General features: G+C 36.6%; 1 pseudogene; it reads right to left on the reverse strand.

Annotated features, from left to right (window-relative positions):
• LOC138436252 (ribonuclease H2 subunit B pseudogene) overlaps positions 1-7,085 on the reverse strand; it is a 126,846-nt pseudogene extending 119,761 nt beyond the window's left edge.
• Between the last annotated feature and the right edge of the window lie 769 nt (positions 7,086-7,854).

Below are 7,854 nucleotides of genomic sequence, written 5' to 3' on the forward strand. Positions count from 1 at the left end.
TTTTGTTAGGCATTCTAACTGATATAGGGTGATATCTAATTGTGATTTAGATTTGCATAATCCAAAGGAATCCTTTAATCAAGCATTTTGCAATAAGAGAAAGAGGCCAGAACCAAAATCTGAACTCAATGACCCTAAAAGAAGGGGGTGAAGAATTTTCCAAGATGGAGTGAGTAACATTACCTGTATTTACTAATGACCTTTCTCAAAGGAAAAGCAAATTTATTCTTACCACAGAAGAGGAGGTAATTTTACAACTTGGAGCAAGACAACCACAAAAGTCAGCCTCCTACTCCCCCATGTGGACTGGAACAGAGGACTCTGTCTTTGATGATTAGATTTCAAAGAGATGTTTCTCAGGTCTTTAAGAAAGACATTCCTGGTTTGTAAAACTAGTAAGAGGCACACTTTTAAAAAACATTGAAAATATTTATTTTTTTATTTAAAATCATGTTAGTTTCAGGTGTACAATGTAGTGATTCAATATTTTTATAGATTATAATCCACTTGAAATTATTACAAAATAATAACTGTGTTTCCCTCTGTTGTACAACATCCTTATTTCTCTTGCTTATCTATTTTATGCAGAGTAGTGCGCAAGAGACTTTTTAAACATTTACCTCTTGAAGGGGAAGAGAATGGATTTGCAATTGCAAGTTTTCTAAAGTAAATGTTCTAAGAAAAGGGGAAACTGGGTCTTAGAGTCTTAGAGTCAGGAAGAAGCCTATTTAAAGATTGATTAAGATAAAGGAAACATTAAGAGAATTTTGGTTTGTGAATTCTCTCTTTAGAACTTATGAAAAGTTATTTATAAGAAACTAAGTCACATTTCAAATATACTTAATAAACTATATAACTAAATGTTAATTTTAAGGATTTGATAATTAACTCTACTTAAGAAATTTTTGTTGAAGGATGATCTATAGTGTTAAAAAATGAAAGCAAATAACTGTACATTAGTATGAAAATAGAGAACAGATTGTGATACAAACATACTATGACGCATGAAGCAGCTATTGCTATAAATGTAATAGATGTATACTAAAGGGATTCAAAATGAGCCTCCCCAAAATCTGTAACATTGCCATTTAATACTATGTGAGCTAAAGGCAATCAAGATCCAGTAGAGTCAGAGCAAAAAGAAAACAAAAACTTGTATTTTTCCCTTAAATATCTAAAAGAATTTAGATAGGGGACTTGGCCCAGAAAGAAAGCTATTATCAAGGAATAGCATTTTATCTGAACGACCTATCTCTATGGCAGGACAAACATCTAATTACCAAACACCTGCTCTTCTTATCTTCCTGTGAATCACCCTCCTCCCCTTTGAAGCCCCAGGTGGCTATTCCATTCCTCAGCTCAAGATGGTATATAAGCTTCAATTGTCAGGATTGTCCTTGAATTTCATTGTCTTTGTGGGGCTCCCATACTAACATAATTAAATGTATATTTTTTTCTCTTGCTAGTCTATCTTATGTTGATTTGATTATTAAACCAGTCAAAGAACATAGAAGAACAGAGGAAAATTTATATAATTTTCCTTAAAGGAATATATGAAATACATTACTTCAGTTGCTCAGGCCAAAATCCTTATCTACATATCTCTCACATTCCACTCCAAATCCTTCAACAAAGCCTGTTGGATCCAATCTCACAATATGTCCATAGTCTGATTTCTTCTCATTACCTCTGCTACTACCATCTGGCCCATTCATCATCTGTATCATGGACTTCTATGATAACCTCCTCGTTGGTCTCCCTGCTTCTAGGATGCCTATCTCTCCAAAAATATAGCCTCACACTGTATTCAAAGTCACCTTTAAAAAACTAGAGCCACATCAGTAGGTCAGATCATGTTAACCCTCTGCCTCAGTTACTCACTAACTCTGTGATCTGGCCCCTTACTAATCCCCAAACATCTTAATGCCCCAGTGCTTTGCACAAGCTGCTTCCTTTCTGGATTGCTCTTATCCCATCACATCTAACTGTACCAGTTTAAATTCTGCTAAAATCTTACACTTTCTTACTGAGGTCAATTCTTCCCATCCCATTTTAGAGCACAACCTGCTATGCTCCCGGTGTACTTCCAAACTCTCATCCTGATGGCTTTTATCACCTTCTAGCAAACTTGTATTTACTTAATTTTATGTATAGGATCTATTTTCTGTCTCTCCCCTTAAAATGAAATTTCTACAGAAGTGAAAAATCTGTGCTTTTTGTTTTTTCCTGACACAGATGCTGCCCATAAAATGTTTACTTGATATATGAATGTATGATAGACAAAAATATGTCACAAGAATAAGGTAAAAAAACTCATGTGAACTATCAAACTGTACCTCAATATCTCATTTATTCAGTTTAGTTCAGTTCAGTTGCTTAGTCATGTCCGACTCTTTGCCACCTCATGAACCACAGCACACCAGGCCTCCCTGTCCATCACCAACTCCTAGAGTCCATCCAACCCATGTCCATTGAGTTGGTGATGCCATCCCACCATCTCATCCTCTGTCGTCCCCTTCTCCTCCTGCCCTCAATCTTTCCCAGCATCAGGGTCTTTTCAAATAAGTCACCTCTTCACATCAGGTGGCCTAAGCACTGGAGTTTCAGCTTCAGCATAAGTTCCTCCAATGAACACCCAGGACTGATTCCCTTAGGATGGACTGGTTGGATCTCCTTGCAGTCCAAGGAACTCTCAAGAGTCTTCTCCAACACCACAGTTCAAAAGCATCAATTCTTTGGTGCTCAGCTTTCTTTATAGTCCAACTTTCACATTCATACATGACCATCAGAAAAACCATACTCTTGACTAGACAGACCTTGGTTGACAAAGTAATGTCTCTGTTTTTTAATGTGTTGTCCGGGTTGGTCATAACTTTCCTTTCAAGGAGTAAGCGTCTTTTAATTTCATGCCTGCAATCACCATCTGCAGTGATTTTGGAGCCCAGAAAAATGAAGTCAGCCATTGTTTCCACTGTTTCCCCATCTATTTGCCATGAAGTGACAGGACCGGATACCATGATCTTAGTTTTCTGAATGTTGAGCTTTAAGCCAACTTTTTCACTCTCCTCTTTCACTTACTTATTCATGAGTATGCTTTTTTTAGTAGTCTTAAAATGCTAACAGATATTATAAATATACACCTATCAAAAACATTTTAAAACTAGCTTTAATATTATGAAAGTCAAGTTAATTGAAATATATATTACATTCTAAGCTATTAAGTCCACAAGTATGATTATTAATAGTGAAGTTTTTATTATGAACACTTATCAAAAATACTTATCAAGATCAGGATGCATATAGGTCAAATTAAAAAGTAAACATAAACTAGGAAATATGACTCAATACTTATTAGGATAAAACTAGAATGACGTAATTGGATTTTCAATGAAGTATCCATGTAGATAAGGCAAAATTAATATCCTTACTCATTATTTATTTGTATAATCAAGGCAATATTATTAACCTGAGCAGAAGATTGTTTAATGTTACTTTAGGGGGGAAAAAAGTAGAATATGCCAGTGCACTGTACAGACTCATTTTTAAATTATTGAATGATCTAAATTAAAATATAAATAAACTGAGATAAAATCACCATAGAAAATATGTTTCTGGGACAACTTTTGGATTTTTAATTTATCTGTTTGAAGTGATTCTATTTAAAATACTTATTTTGGATTGTAATAATAATTGATTTATAAATATCTTACCACCACTAACAAATTTTATGACATATTTTTCTTAAAATAAAAGATTAAATGTGTCTTACTTTTCTCACCCTTTTCTTTTTTGTTTTGTTTTGTTTTCAAAATACTCATGCAAGACCATGAACATGATAGCACAACAGAGGTAAGCATGTTAGAGAAAAAAATAATAATCTTGTGCCACATGGATAATCTTTTCTTTGAAAGCAAAGACAGGTAAATAAAAAGCTCTACCAATCAAAATTATCTGAGTTATATTAAAATAGCTTATTTATTCTTGAAATGCTTATCTGAATTAAAGTCACAGTAATTTTTGACTGAGACTTCACTATCTTCCAAGAAATAAGATATGGATAAAGTTAAAAATTAGAAGTATGTTATGATGTACTGAAGCTACCTTCTGGGAAATACACACACACACACGCATAAATGGAAAATATGATATTTGCTATTGGATGAAAATAAAGTCAATAATTCATAGCACCTGCTCCCCCAAAACCAAGCAATGACATCAACAAATACTAAGGCTGTTTGATAAGCCAGAGGTTATTCACTAAACAAAGTTTATATGCTTTGTATTAACTGTATTTCTTGATAATGAACACTAGAAATTTATTCTGGCTACTCTAATGAGAAAAAAATGTTTTCTGGAATAGTATTGGGTATCTCTGCAGAGTAGAATACAGCAAAAATCACACTGCAGGAAGAGACAGCCCAACACTAGCACCACCAAGAGTTTTAACTGTCTCTGTTTCTTTGAACCATCCTTTCCCCATTCAGCATCCAGGCCTGGAGTATGGTTCAGTGATCTCATATATGGCTGTGCTCCAGTAATAGCCAAGGTCTAGTTTATCTGTCTTCATCTAGAAGCAGGGCTCTGGGTTCTAGTTCTAGCTTTGCTATAAATGGTTATAATTTTGAGTAAGCAACCTGACTATCTCATTTATAAAAAGAAAAGCCTATAAATGATCTTGAACGCTACTGTGGCATTTTTTAAATGATGGCTCTGAAAAAAAAGGAAATATAAAATCCTCCTGAAAACTGAGATTAACATACTCCATATTATTATGCTTCACTTTATTGCCCTTTATTACATGTTTTACATATTTAAGTTTTGTGGTAACACTGAGTCAAGCAAGTTTTTTGGCATCATATTTTCCAATAGTATTGCTCACTTTGTGTCTCTTTGTCACATTTTAGTTGTTGTTGTTGTTGTTGCTGTTTATTCACTCAGTGGTGCCCAAATCATTGCAACCCCATGGACTGCAGCTAGCCAGGCTTCTTCACTGTCTTTCACCATCTGCTGGAGCTTGCTCAAAGTCATGTCCATTGAGTTGGACATCCAACCATCTCATTCTCTATCATCCCCTTCTCCTCTGGCCTTCTGTCTTTCCCAGCATCAAAGTCTTTTCCAATGAGTCAGCTCTTTGTTTCAGGTGGCCTAAATATTGGAGTTTTAGCTTCAGGATCTGTCCTTCCAATGAATATTCAGGGTTGATTTCCTTTAAGATTGACTGGTTTGATCTCCTTGGAGTTCAAGGGATTCTCAATAGTTTTCTCCAACACTATAGCTCAAAAGCATCAATTTAAAAAGCATCAAGCTCAGTTTTCTTTATGGTCCAACCCTCACATATGTACATGACTACTGGAAAAACCATAGTTTTGACTATACGGACATTTTTTTGGCAAAGTAACGTCTCTGCTTTCAATATGCTGTCTTTTGTCATAACTTTTCCTCCAAGAAGAAAACGTATTTTAAATTCAAGGCTGAAGTCACCATCTGCAGTGATTTTGGAGCCGAGGAAAATAAAGTCTGTCACTGTTTCCATTTTTTTTCCTCATCCATTTCCCATGAGGTAATGGGACCAGAGGATATAATGTTAGTTTTTTTAATGTTCAGTTTTAACTCAGTGTTTTGACTCTCCTCTTTCACCTTCATCAAGAGACTCTTTAATTCCTCTTCACTTTATGCCATAAGGGTGATGTCATATGTGTATCTGAGGTTATTGATATTTCTCCTGGCAACCTTGATTCCAGTTTGTGCTTCATCAAACCAGGCATTTTTCTCATGATATACTGTGCATGAGTTAAATAAGCAGGGTGGCAATATGCAACCTTGACATACTTCTTTCCCAATTTTGAATCAGTCCATTGTTCCATGCTGAGTTCTAACTGTTGCTTCCTGATCTGCATACAGATTTCTCAAGAATCTATGAAATTCTTGGTCTGGTATTCCCATCTCTTTAAGAATGGGTCTGGTCTGGTATTCCCATCTCTTTAAGAATTTTCCACAGTGTGTTGTGATCCACACAGTCAAAGGCTTTGGTGTAGTTGATGAAGCTTAAGTAGATGTTTTTCTGGAATTCCATTGCCTTTTTTTTTTTTTAATGATCCAATGGATATTGGCAATTTTGATCTCTAGTTCCTCTGCCTTTTCTAAATCCAGCTTGTACATCTGGAAGCTTTCAGTCCACATACTGCTGAAGCCTAGCTTGGAGGATTTTGAGTATGACCTTGATAGCAAGTGAAATGAGTGCAATTGTGCTATAGTTTGAACATTCTTTGGCTTTGCCTGCCTTTGGGATTGTGATGAAAACTGACATTTTCCATTCCTGTGGCCACTGCTGCTGCTGCTACTGCTAAGTCACTTCAGTCGTGTCCGACTCTGTGCGACTCCATAGACGGCAGCCCACCAGGGTCCCCCGTCCCTGGGATTCTCCAGGCAAGAATACTGGAGTGGGTTGCCATTTCCTTCTCCAATGCATGAAAGTGAAAAGTAAAAGTTAAGTGAAGTCACTCAGTCATGTCCGACTCTTAGCACCCCACGGACTGCAGCCTACAAGGCTCCTCCATCCATGGGATTTTCCAGGCAAGAGTACTGGAGTGGGGTGCCATTGCCTTCTCTGAATAGTAACAGCTAATACCCTGGTAATATTTTCTGTGCTAGGCACTGTTCTAAGCACTTACATACAAACTATACTAACTACTTTGTGGCAAGATTGTGAAAATACATTTCACCTGACACAATATAAACACACTACTACTGTTTTTAAACGAAAAAAACTTTCAAGGTCAAGTATGTCATTTAAAAAAATTAAGGTAATGTTCTTACAAACTGCTCCACTTCAGTGAACTCACTGTTTTCTGAAAGCAGTTTGCCCAGTGCACAAGCAGAGCAGGCTGAAGGCCAGGTTTTTCCTGGCCTCGTAGAGTGTTTATGTCACGATGAACTAGAAGTTGCAATTTTGCTGAAGTCCCAGGTACTGCTTTTCTAGTTTTCCAAATTTGCTGGCATATTGAGTGCAGCACTTTCACAGCATCATCTTTTAGGATTTGAAATAGCTCAACTGGAATTCCATCAGCTCCACTAGCTTTGTTCATAGTGATGCTCCTAAGGCAAACTTGACTTTATATTCCAGGATCTGGCTTAGATGAGCAATCACACTATCATGGTTATCTGAGTCATTAAGATCTTTTTTGTATAGCTCTTCTGTGTATTTTTGCCTTCTCTTCTTACTGTCTTCTGTCTATACAGCTTCTGTCTTTTATTATATTTTGCTGAAAGGTGAAGTGAAAGTGAAAGTCATTCAATCATGTCCAATTATTTGTGACCCCATGAACTCATCCATGGAACACTCCAGGCCAGGATACTGGAGTGAGTAGCCTTTCCTTTCTCCAGGGTATCTTCCCAACTGAGGGACCTAACCCTGATCTTCCTAGTGTCCTGCACTGCAGGTGGATTCTTTACCAGTTGAGCCATAAGGGAAGCTCAACAATACTGGAGTGGGTAGCCTATCCCTTCTCCAGTAGATCTTCCCAACCCAGGAATCAAACCAGGATCTCCCTCATTGCAGGCAGATTCTTTGCCAACTGAGCTATCAGGGAAGCCCTTACATTTTGCTAATTCTGGCAATATTGCAAACTTTTTTTTATTATTTTCATATTTCTTGGTGATGATTGTTTCAGGGCACTACAAACTGCACCTATTTATAAAACAGCAAACTTAATAAATGTTGTGTGTGTTCAGACTTTTCCATTGATCAAATGTTCCCCCATCTCTTTCCCTCTCCTTGGATCCCCTATTTTATTAGACACAATATTGAAATTAAATTAGTTCATTACTCTACAATTGCTTCTAAGTGTTCAACTG

The sequence above is a fragment of the Ovis canadensis genome, chromosome 3 (genome assembly GCF_042477335.2).
Source record: "Ovis canadensis isolate MfBH-ARS-UI-01 breed Bighorn chromosome 3, ARS-UI_OviCan_v2, whole genome shotgun sequence".
Lineage (NCBI taxonomy): Eukaryota > Metazoa > Chordata > Mammalia > Artiodactyla > Bovidae > Ovis > Ovis canadensis.